Here is a 12,673-nt window from a genome sequence, read left to right as displayed (position 1 = left end):
GTCTCAGAGCAACTGTATGTGCAGTCCACCTAAAATGATAAAGTAGTAAGAGGAGGAACATTATTGACTGTGTAAGTCCCTGGCTTCTTATATACGTGTGATCATCTAAATCCCAGAATGCCTGAGGCATAGCAATAACATGTGTGTGTGCTGTTGGTGGAAAATGAGTGACAGGAATCTGGAGCAGCTGATTAACATCAAATTTTGTGTGAAAATTGGCAAAAGTGGGAGTGAAACTTTAGTTCTGTTACAACAGACTTATGAACAATCCATGACAAAAATCAAGTGTTTTTGAATGGCATAGCCAGTTTAAGGAGGGGTGGGGAAATGTACATAATGATGTAAGAAGTGGGCAGCCAAAAACGCAAATAATGGATGCAAATATGGACAGAGTGAAAACCCTCGTACGCTCATGCTGGGTTTTTTTTCTATCACAAGGGGATAATTTCCTATGAGTTCATAGCACATGGTATAACAGTCAACCAACATCGTCACTTGGAAATTCTGAAAAGGTTACTGGAATCTGCTTGGAAAAAAAGACTGGAACTCTGACCTGACAAGTGGACTCTTCACCATGGCAATGCTACTGCACAAACATTTTTTTACAGTGGGGGTCAGCAACCCATCGATCGCAATCGACCAGTTGACAGCAGGGAGCGACAGGTCAATCGTGACCGCGGTTTTGCCTCCCCCCAGTCTCCGCCGCTCTCATGTTACAGGAAGAGCGGAGAGCAGGAGGCAGCATAGTGCTGGAAAGTGGGTGGGGTCAGGGGGGAAGCTGCCAAGTGATTGGCTGTTAAGCTGTCCTAGCAACCAATCACCAGTGTGTTGTCTTCTGATCTCCACTCTGCTCTACACACGCTGACAGGTAGGCACTTGTACCTGTGTGTGTGATATGAAGGGGACACAGGAGACACTGTAGCGGGGGAGACACAGGAGACTCTGTGGGGGAGAGGGGGGCTTAGGAGACACTGTTGGGGGGCACAGGAGACTCTGTGGGGAGGGGGGCTTATGAGACACTGTAGGGGGGGAGACACAGGAGACTCTGTGGGGGAGAGGGGGGCTTAGGAGACACTGTTGGGGGACACAGGAGACTCTGTGGGGAGGGGGGCTTAGGAGACACTGTGGGAGGGGGGGCACAGGAGACTCTGTGGGAGGGGGCTTAGGAGACACTGTGGGCTGGGGGACACAGAGGACACTGTAGGGGGGGAGACACAGAAGACACTGTGGGAGGGAGGACACAGAAGACACTGTGGGACGGGGGACATAGGATACACTGTGGGGGGGGGGGGGACACAGGAGACACTGTGGGAAGGGGGACACAGGAAACACTGTGGGATGGGGACACAGGAGATAGATATTGTGGGAGGGGGGACACAGGAGACACTGTGGGAAGAGGGGGCTTAGGAGACACTGTGGGAGGGGTGGCACAGGAGACTCTAGGGGAGGGGGACTTAGGAGTTACTGTGGGAGAGGGGATACAGGAGACACTGTGGGAGGGGGGATACAGGAGACTTTGTGGAAGGGGGGATTAGGAGACACTGTGGGAGGGGGGGGCTTAGGAGACACTTTGGGTTGGGGGACACTGTGGGGGGGGGCTTAGAAGACACTGTGGGAGGGGGGACACAGAAGACTATGTGGGAGTGGGGACTTAGGAGACACTGTGGGGGGGGCAGAGTAAATTACAGTGGGGGGGGTTTGATGAGAAAGTACACTGCTTTGTGGGATGGGGAAACAGAGGACACTTTGTGGGGAGCAGAGAACACTGCTATGGGGCAGGGTAGAGGACACTACACAGTGGGGGGTGATGTGAAGGGAGGCAGCGGACACTGCTTTGGGGGGGAGGATACAGGACAGCAAGGGATACGACAGTGGAGGGATGTGGTGTGAAGGGAGGCAGAGGACACTGCTTTGGGGGGGTACATGACACTACTGTGGGGGGGCAAAGGACACAGCATTGGGGGTACTGGACACTACTGTGGGGGGAGGGGGCAGAGGACACTACTGCATTGGGGGTACAAGACACTATTGTGGAGGGAGGGGGCAGAGGACATTGCATTGGGGATACAGGACACTGCAGTGGTGGGTGATGTAAAGGGGGACAGAGGACACTACTGTGGGGGAGAGCGGTGATTTTTTTTAAGGGCGACACTTAGAATGCCCCCACCTAGGGGATCTTTGCTTTACTCCATGTTGTCCAGGTAGACCTCAGCCTCTGAAAGGTTGCCTACCCCTGTTTTACAGTCTGTTCTGGGAATTAAATTGTCTCATATTGTAGGGGCTCAATAGTGAGAATTCCCTAACATAATTCCCCACTCTGTTGTCAGCTTGAAAATTTGGTATGCTTCTGCCCATCTTTGCATGTTCCAGTTTCTTCTTCTGTATTTCCCTTAACATTAAATATATATCTTTCCAACAGGATCTAGGACCCCTTAAAATGGCTTGTGTGCAGACCAGGATCTTAAGCTTAGCTAAATCACAGACTGAGAGATGTTTTATCTACCAAAAATGTAAACATTTTTTGAGTAGACTGAAATTTCCAACAAGGAAACCCTACCCATAATATTTAAAGGGACATCATCTATCAAGAACTGAAATATCAGCTTGAGTGGACCAACTTTTTTAAATCTAGCTTAATCTTGAGTCAACAAAATACAGTTTCCCTTGTGGAAAACCAAAAGGTATATGAAATATGTCCTTTATAAAGTAACGTTTTGCTCCTTTATACAGCATATGCTACTTTGAAATATAGCAAGTATTTCCTCAGCTGAAGAAAAGTGTGCATGGTCTTTTAAATCCTGCTAATTGTTTTTATGTCAAGTACCTGTAGCTTTTTCTAAAAGATGATTAGATGTTGGGTAAAGGAGAGGTTAATAAAATTTCTAGGGGTTCAAAGAAATGACTGAAATAGCTGGACTCATAACAGGTCGATGTTCTACCAAATGAAGTTTTATCAAAGGTTGCAGGGAGGAAATAAGCCTGTCAAATTGCTGGAATTAATGGCTTAAGCACAGCTGCCACCACAATTTTTCAACGCAGCCTGCTGGAATTTTTAAAATGTTGTGACATTGTCCATTCTCATATGTTTAACATTTAAATCAATAGATGTTTCTGCTAACTGCCCTGTCAATTAACACTGAGCTAAAACTTTCATTTCACAGATTTAAACATCGTATTTTTAATAGTGCCTCTCCATGTAAATTATTGTTAGGCACTTAAGAAATTACATTATAAAGAAATGTAAATGTTGCTGGGATGCTAAAAATATGTCAACTTTATCACAGAGCCTGGGTACCACAAGATATGTTATTAATTAATGTAGAAGTGCATACTAAACCCACCTTTTAAACGCTGTCTCCCCACTTGCACTGCATATAATTAAGCAGAAAACTATATGCAAATACCCTTTGTCCTTTTTCTCCTATATGATCTTATGACTGCAAAGTCCTAACTTCTCTGTGATGCACAGCTGGTGAAAGGAGACTTTCTCACCATCCAACACCTACAACCCCTGGCAAAAAGTAGGGAACCACACTCTTGGAAAATGGTAATTCAATTGTTTAATTGTGGAGAAAAAAAACTAAGCACAGACATGCCTCAATCTATTTTCATTTAACAATCCAACCTTCCAGATTTAAGAAACACCTAAAAAAATAAAAAAAAAGAAAACTGTAGTCAGTTGCAACTGTTTTTTGCAGATCAAGCAGAGGACAAAAATATGGAATCACCTAATTCTGAGGAAAATATTATGGAATCATGAAAAAAACACTACAGCACACCACTAGTACTTTGTTGCACCACCTCTGGCTTGAATTCTCTGAGGCATGGATTTACCTATCGACAAACAATATTCTTCATCAGTCCGGCTCCAACTTTCTCTTATTGCAGTTGCCAGATCTGCTTTGCAGGTTGGAGCCTTGTCATGGACCGCTTTTTTTAATTTCCACCATAGATTTTCAATTGGATTGAGGTCCGGACTATTTGCAGGCTATGCCATTCACACTGAGGCCCTGATATACTAAAGTGCATAGACGGAGTCTAAGCGCACGCCCCTGGAAAAAGTCTACTCTTCATTGGAATCTGTCTACTTTTAGACAGCAAAGACATTTACTAACAAATAGACGCAAAAGCAAGTTTACTAATGGACACTATAAGGGAATCCGTCTAAAAAAGCAGACGTCCTAGAAGCACGTCTAAAGGAACGAAAAATCGCTGTACAAACATGTTCACATTGAAATTTGGTTTCCCAAATATCTGGACTTAACTTTAAAGAATATATTGCTTGAAAAAAAAATTTCAGTGGGTAAAAAAACTGTTTTTTTGGGGAATTCATGATTGTCAAGAAATAGACGCCTTTCCAACGTCTATGCACTGATAAAAATGTGCATGTGCAGAACAACATTTAGCTGTCTACCGCTGACTCTTCTCTTTTAGACTGTGTCTTATAGTAAATCTCTGTGTGGAGTCCTCTGGAAGATGGCAATTGCGAGCTGAGTCAGCTGAGTTTCAGAAACAGCACTATTTTTAGCTAGGCATACGTATTCTAATTTGTTTTCCTTAGATCTATTGATTCTATTTTTGTTTCTTATCCTTTATAATGATTTTCTGTAATGGTTTTACATATTTTGAAGATCTAGATAATATATATTATTGACAGCTGAATCTAAAAAAAAAAAAAGGTCGGCAATTAAAAAAAAAAAAAAAAACGGCATGGGGTCCCCCCTCTCATCCATACTAAACTCTTCAGGTCTGGTTCAGATTTTGAGGAAAAGCCCAATGCCAACATTAATTTAAAAATGGCATGGAGTCCCCCCAAAATTCTATACCAGACCCTTATCTGAGCATGCAGCCCGGCAGGTCATGAAAGAGGGGGGGGGCGAGCGCCCCCCTCCTCCTGAACCATACCAGCTCACATGCCCTCAACATGGGGTGCTTTGGGGCAGGGGGGCTCCCCTCCCCGAAGCAGCTTGTCCCCATGTTGATGGGGATAAGGGTCTCTTCCCCACGACCCTGGGCTGTGGTTGTGGAGGTCTGCACGTGGGGGGGCTTATAGGAGTCTGGAAGCCCCCAGATCCTGGTCCCCCCTATGTGAATGATTATGGGGTACCCATTCACAAAAATCAAAAAATATAATGTGAAAAAAGATAGGAGACAGTCTTTGACAAGTCCTTTATTAAAAGAAAAAACTGAAATAATGTCCCCGCAGTAGATCCAACATCAATAGGGCATCCGCCGTTGCCACTGACCCAAAAAAAAATTTAAAAAAATGCTCCGCTCCCAACGCTGGCTTCCTGCCATCTGCCTCTCCGCTGTGTTGACAGTTCCTAAATATGTAAGGGGCAGGGCCACCCGGGGACATCACCCGCGTGACCCCGCCCCAGGTGATATCATTGATGTCACATGGGGTAGGGGTCACATGTGTGATGTTCCACCCTTTACATATTTATTAACTGTCAAGACAGAAGAGCAGACAGATGGCTAGGAGCCAGCATCGTGAGTAGAGATGAGCGAATCGAAGTAGGCGAAGTGGAATTCGTTTCGAATATTAGGAAAATTTCGAAAATTTTCCTAAAATGGCGGCGACATGTGCGGCGACGGAGCGGGGATGTCTGGGAAGGCGCGCAGACAAGGCGCGCTGACCCATAATGCATTCATTCATGACATGTGATCGCATTAGCCAATCAGCAGCCAGCCAGCCAGCACAGTGTAATGGTCGAGCTATAAATGGCGGCCATTTTAGAATTCTCCATTTGCCTCCAGTCATTCAACAGAGGCAGACCTGGCTGTATTCAGGGAGAGAGTTAGGGACAGAGAAACGTTACTTAGGGACACAGAAACGTTAGTTAGGGCCACAGAATCGTTACTTAGGGCCACAGAAACGTTACTTAGGGACACAGAAACGTTACTTAGGGCCACAGAATCGTTAGTTAGGGCCACAGAAACGTTACTTAGGGCCACAGAATTGTTACTCAGGGACAGACAGAATTGTTACTGAGGGATACAGAATTGTTACTGAGGGCCACAGAATCGTTACTTAGGGCCACAGAATCGTTACTTAGGGCCACAGAAAACGTTACTTAGGGCCACAGAATTGTTACTGAGGGACACAGATTTGTTACTGAGGGCCACAGAATCGTTACTTAGGGCCACAGAAACGTTACTTAGGGCCACAGAAACGTTACTTAGGGCCACAGAAACGTTACTTAGGGCCACAGAATTGTTACTTAGGGACAGACACAGAATTGTTATTGAGGGACACAGAATTGTTAGTGAGGGCCACAGAACCGTTACTTAGGGCCACAGAAACGTTACTTAGGGCCACAGAATTGTTACTCAGGGACAGACACAGAATTGTTACTGAGGGATACAGAATTGTTACTGAGGGCCACAGAATCGTTACTTAGGGCCACAGAAACGTTACTTAGGGCCACAGAAACGTTACTTAGGGCCACAGAATTGTTACTTAGGGACAGACACAGGATTGTTATTGAGGGACACAGAATTGTTACTGAGGGCCACAGAACCGTTACTTAGGGCCACAGAAACGTTACTTAGGGCCACAGAATTGTTACTTAGGGACAGACACAGAATTGTTACTGAGGGACACAGATTTGTTACTGAGGGCCACAGAAACGTTACTTAGGGCCACAGAAACGTTACTTAGGGCCACAGAATCCTTACTTAGGGCCACAGAAACGTTACTTAGGGCCACAGAATTGTTACTTAGGGACAGACACAGAATTGTTACTGAGGGACACAGATTTGTTACTGAGGGCCACAGAAACATTACTTAGGGCCACAGAAACGTTACTTAGGGCCACAGAATCGTTACTTAGGGCCACAGAAACGTTACTTAGGGCCACAGAATTGTTACTTAGGGACAGACACAGAATTGTTATTGAGGGACACAGAATTGTTACTGAGGGCCACAGAACCGTTACTTAGGGCCACAGAAACGTTACTTAGGGCCACAGAATTGTTACTTAGGGACAGAAACAGAATTGTTACTGAGGGACACAGATTTGTTACTGAGGGCCACAGAACCGTTACTTAGGGCCACAGAACCGTTACTTAGGGCCACAGAACCGTTACTTAGGGCCACAGAATCGTTACTTAGGGCCACAGAAACGTTACTTAGGGCCACAGAAACGTTACTTAGGGCCACAGAATCGTTACTTAGGGCCATAGAATTGTTACTTAGGGACAGACACAGAATTGTTATTGAGGGACACAGAATTGTTACTGAGGGCCACAGAACCGTTACTTAGGGCCACAGAAACATTACTTAGGGCCACAGAATTGTTACTTAGGGACAGACACAGAATTGTTACTGAGGGACACAGATTTGTTACTGAGGGCCACAGAAACGTTACTTAGGGCCACAGAATCGTTACTTAGGGCCACAGAAACGTTACTTAGGGCCACAGAATTGTTACTTAGGGACAGACACAGAATTGTTACTGAGGGCCACAGAATTGTTACTGAGGGCCACAGAAACGTTACTTAGGGCTACAGAAACGTTACTTAGGGCCACAGAATCGTTACTTAGGGCCACAGAATCGTTACTTAGGGACACAGAAACGTTACTTAGGGCCACAGAAACTTTACTTAGGGCCACAGAATTGTTACTTAGGGACAGACACAGAATTGTTACTGAGGGATACAGAATTGTTACTGAGGGACACAGAACCGTTACTTAGGGCCACAGAAAAGTTACTTAGGGCCACAGAAACGTTACTTAGGGCCACAGAATCGTTACTTAGGGCCACAGAAACGTTACTTAGGGCCACAGAAACGTTACTTAGGGACACAGAATTGTTACTCAGGGACAGACACAGAATTCTTACTCAGGGACAGACACAGAATTGTTACTGAGGGACACAGAATTGTTACTGAGGGACACAGAATTGTTACTGAGGGACACAGAATTGTTACTGAGGGCCACAGAATCGTTACTTAGGGCCACAGAAACGTTACTTAGGGCCACAGAAACGTTACTTAGGGACACAGAATTGTTACTCAGGGACAGACACAGAATTCTTACTCAGGGACAGACACAGAATTGTTACTCAGGGACACAGAATTGTTACTTAGGGCCACAGAAATGTTACTCAGGGACACAGAATTGTTACTCAGGGACAGACACAGAATTGTTACTCAGGGACAGACACAGAATTGTTACTGAGGGACACAGAATTGTTACTGAGGGCCACAGAACTGTTACTTAGGGCCACAGAAACGTTACTCAGGGACACAGAATTGTTAATCAGGGACAGACACAGAATTGTTACTCAGGGACAGACACAGAATTGTTACTCAGGGACACAGAATTGTTACTGAGGGACACAGAATTGTTACTGAGGGCCACAGAACCGTTACTTAGGGCCACAGAAACGTTACTTAGGGCCACATAATTGTTACTTAGGGACAGACACAGAATTGTTACTGAGGGACACAGATTTGTTACTGAGGGCCACAGAAACGTTACTTAGGGCCACAGAAACGTTACTTAGGGCCACAGAATCCTTACTTAGGGCCACAGAAACGTTACTTAGGGACACAGAAACGTTACTTAGGGACAGACACAGAATTGTTACTGAGGGACACAGATTTGTTACTGAGGGCCACAGAAACGTTACTTAGGGCCACAGAAACGTTACTTAGGGCCACAGAATCGTTACTTAGGGCCACAGAAACGTTACTTAGGGCCACAGAATTGTTACTTAGGGACAGACACAGAATTGTTATTGAGGGACACAGAATTGTTACTGAGGGCCACAGAACCGTTACTTAGGGCCACAGAAACGTTACTTAGGGCCACAGAATTGTTACTTAGGGACAGAAACAGAATTGTTACTGAGGGACACAGATTTGTTACTGAGGGCCACAGAACCGTTACTTAGGGCCACAGAACCGTTACTTAGGGCCACAGAAACGTTACTTAGGGCCACAGAATCGTTACTTAGGGCCACAGAAACGTTACTTAGGGCCACAGAATCGTTACTTAGGGCCACAGAAACGTTACTTAGGGCCACAGAATCGTTACTTAGGGCCATAGAATTGTTACTTAGGGACAGACACAGAATTGTTATTGAGGGACACAGAATTGTTACTGAGGGCCACAGAACCGTTACTTAGGGCCACAGAAACATTACTTAGGGCCACAGAATTGTTACTTAGGGACAGACACAGAATTGTTACTGAGGGACACAGATTTGTTACTGAGGGCCACAGAAACGTTACTTAGGGCCACAGAATCGTTACTTAGGGCCACAGAAACGTTACTTAGGGCCACAGAATTGTTACTTAGGGACAGACACAGAATTGTTACTGAGGGCCACAGAATTGTTACTGAGGGCCACAGAACCGTTACTTAGGGCTACAGAAACGTTACTTAGGGCCACAGAATCGTTACTTAGGGACACAGAAACGTTACTTAGGGCCACAGAAACTTTACTTAGGGCCACAGAATTGTTACTTAGGGACAGACACAGAATTGTTACTGAGGGATACAGAATTGTTACTGAGGGACACAGAACCGTTACTTAGGGCCACAGAAAAGTTACTTAGGGCCACAGAAACGTTACTTAGGGCCACAGAATCGTTACTTAGGGCCACAGAAACGTTACTTAGGGCCACAGAAACGTTACTTAGGGACACAGAATTGTTACTCAGGGACAGACACAGAATTCTTACTCAGGGACAGACACAGAATTGTTACTGAGGGACACAGAATTGTTACTGAGGGACACAGAATTGTTACTGAGGGACACAGAATTGTTACTGAGGGCCACAGAACTGTTACTTAGGGCCACAGAAACGTTACTCAGGGACACAGAATTGTTAATCAGGGACAGACACAGAATTGTTACTCAGGGACAGACACAGAATTGTTACTCAGGGACACAGAATTGTTACTGAGGGACACAGAATTGTTACTGAGGGCCACAGAATCATTACTTAGGGCCACAGAAACGTTACTTAGGGCCACAGAAACGTTACTTAGGGACACAGAATTGTTACTCAGGGACAGACACAGAATTCTTACTCAGGGACAGACACAGAATTGTTACTCAGGGACACAGAATTGTTACTGAGGGACACAGAATTGTTACTGAGGGACACAGAATTGTTACTCAGGGACACAGAATTGTTACTCAGGGACAGACACAGAATTGTTACTGAGGGACACAGAATTGTTACTTAGGGCCACAGAAACGTTACTCAGGGACACAGAATTGTTACTCAGGGACAAACACAGAATTGTTACTCAGGGACACAGAATCGTTGAATTAAAGAGTATGTCAGACAACATGCAGAGGAGTGGCAGAGGAGGCAATGTTTTAGGAGCGAGCAGACGTGGCAGCAGAGGAAGGGGTCGAGGCAGCACTATTCGCAGCCAGAGGCCAGTGCTCCCGGTGTCATCCAGTACAGTGAGGAAGAGCTAACAGAGGGCGGTCAGGAACGGGGGGAGACATCCGCCTCTTCAGCAGCCAGGCGAAGAAGTAGTGGCGAGGAGAGTGGCTCGGTAGCCGGTCTAGAGACAGGTCTGTCTCCTGACCCACACGCAGCCGAGGGGGCTAGTAGTGAGGCGGAGACTCTAATTGATGATGATGAGGCTGATCGCACTTGGCAGCCTCGTCGTCATCAGGCTATTGCTTCCGCATCATCAGGAGAAGAGGGTGGCAGCTTGGCAGCGAGCAAAACAGTCGGTGGGTTGTCTCCATCGCCACACTCTGCCATGTGCCACTTTCAGGTCTCCTCACATACTGCTGGTGTGTTCCATTTTTTGTCATAGGGTGCTGGCAGATTATGGGCCTCCCATAGCTGCTGCCAGGCCCCTAATCTGCCATGGGCCCCTGTACCGCCTCCTCAGGCTGCTGCCAGGTCCACAGTGTCTCATGCCATGTGCCACTTTCAGGTCTCCTCACACTGCTGGTGTGTTCAATTTTTTGTCATAGGGTGCTGGCAGATTACGGGCCTCCCATAGCTGCTGCCAGGCCCCTAATCTGCCATGGGCCCCTATACCGCCTCCTCATGCTGCTGCGAAGTCCAGAGTCTCTCATGGGTCCCTGTACGGCCTCCCATTGCTGCTGTCTCCATCGCCACACTCTGCCATGTGCCACTTTCAGGTCTCCTCACACACTGCTGGTGTGTTCAATTTTTTGACATAGGGTGCTGGCAGATTACGGGTCTCCCATAGCTGCTGCCAGGCCCCTAATCTGCCATGGGCCCCTATACCGCCTCCTCATGCTGCTGCCAGGTCCAGAGTCTCTCATGGGTCCCTGTACGGCCTCCCATTGCTGCTGTCTCCATCGCCACACTCTGCCATGTGCCACTTTCAGGTCTCCTCACACACTGCTGGTGTGTTCCATTTTTTGTCATAGGGTGCTGGCAGATTACGGGCCTCCCATAGCTGCTGCCAGGCCCCTAATCTGCCATGGGCCCCTGTACCGCCTCCTCATGCTGCTGCCAGGTCCACAGTGTCTCATGCCATGTGCCACTTTCAGGTCTCCTCACACTGCTGGTGTGTTCCATTTTTTGTCATAGGGTGCTGGCAGATTACGGGCCTCCCATAGCTGCTGCCAGGCCCCTAATCTGCCATGGGCCCCTGTACCGCCTCCTCATGCTGCTGCCAGGTCCACAGTGTCTCATGCCATGTGCCACTTTCAGGTCTCCTCACACTGCTGGTGTGTTCCATTTTTTGTCATAGGGTGCTGGCAGATTACGGGCCTCCCATAGCTGCTGCCAGGCCCCTAATCTGCCATGGGCCCCTATACCGCCTCCTCATGCTGCTGCCAGGTCCAGAGTCTCTCATGGGTCCCTGTACGGACTCCCATTGCTGCTGTCTCCATCGCCACACTCTGCCATGTGCCACTTTCAGGTCTCCTCACACTGCTGGTGTGTTACATTTTTTGTCATAGGGTGCTGGCAGATTATGGGCCTCCCATAGCTGCTGCCAGGCCCCTAATCTGCCATGGGCCCCTTTACCGCCTCCTCATGCTGCTGCCAGGTCCACAGTGTCTCATGCCATGTGCCACTTTCAGGTCTCCTCACACTGCTGGTGTGTTCCATTTTTTGTCATAGGGTGCTGGCAGATTACGGGCCTCCCATAGCTGCTGCCAGGCCCCTAATCTGCCATGGGCCCCTATACCGCCTCCTCATGCTGCTGCCAGGTCCAGAGTCTCTCATGGGTCCCTGTACGGCCTCCCATTGCTGCTGTCTCCATCGCCACACTCTGCCATGTGCCACTTTCAGGTCTCCTCACACACTGCTGGTGTGTTCCATTTTTTGTCATAGGGTGCTGGCAGATTACGGGCCTCCCATAGCTGCTGCCAGGCCCCTAATCTGCCATGGGCCCCTATACCGCCTCCTCATGCTGCTGCCAGGTCCAGAGTTTCTCATGGGTCCCTGTACGGCCTCCCATTGCTGCTGTCTCCATCGCCACACTATGCCATGTGCCACTTTCAGGTCTCCTCACACACTGCTGGTGTGTTCCATTTTTTGTCATAGGGTGCTGGCAGATTACGGGCCTCCCATAGCTGCTGCCAGGCCCCTAATCTGCCATGGGCCCCTGTACCGCCTCCTCATGCTGCTGCCAGGTCCACAGTGTCTCATGCCATGTGCCACTTTCAGGTCTCCTCACACTGCTGGTGTGTTCAATTTTTTGTCA

Source organism: Staurois parvus, unplaced genomic scaffold, assembly GCF_062004578.1.
Source record: "Staurois parvus isolate SC_StPar_1 unplaced genomic scaffold, SC_StPar_1.0 ptg000153l, whole genome shotgun sequence".
Taxonomy (NCBI): domain Eukaryota; kingdom Metazoa; phylum Chordata; class Amphibia; order Anura; family Ranidae; genus Staurois; species Staurois parvus.
Note: the sequence above shows the minus strand (reverse complement) of the source record.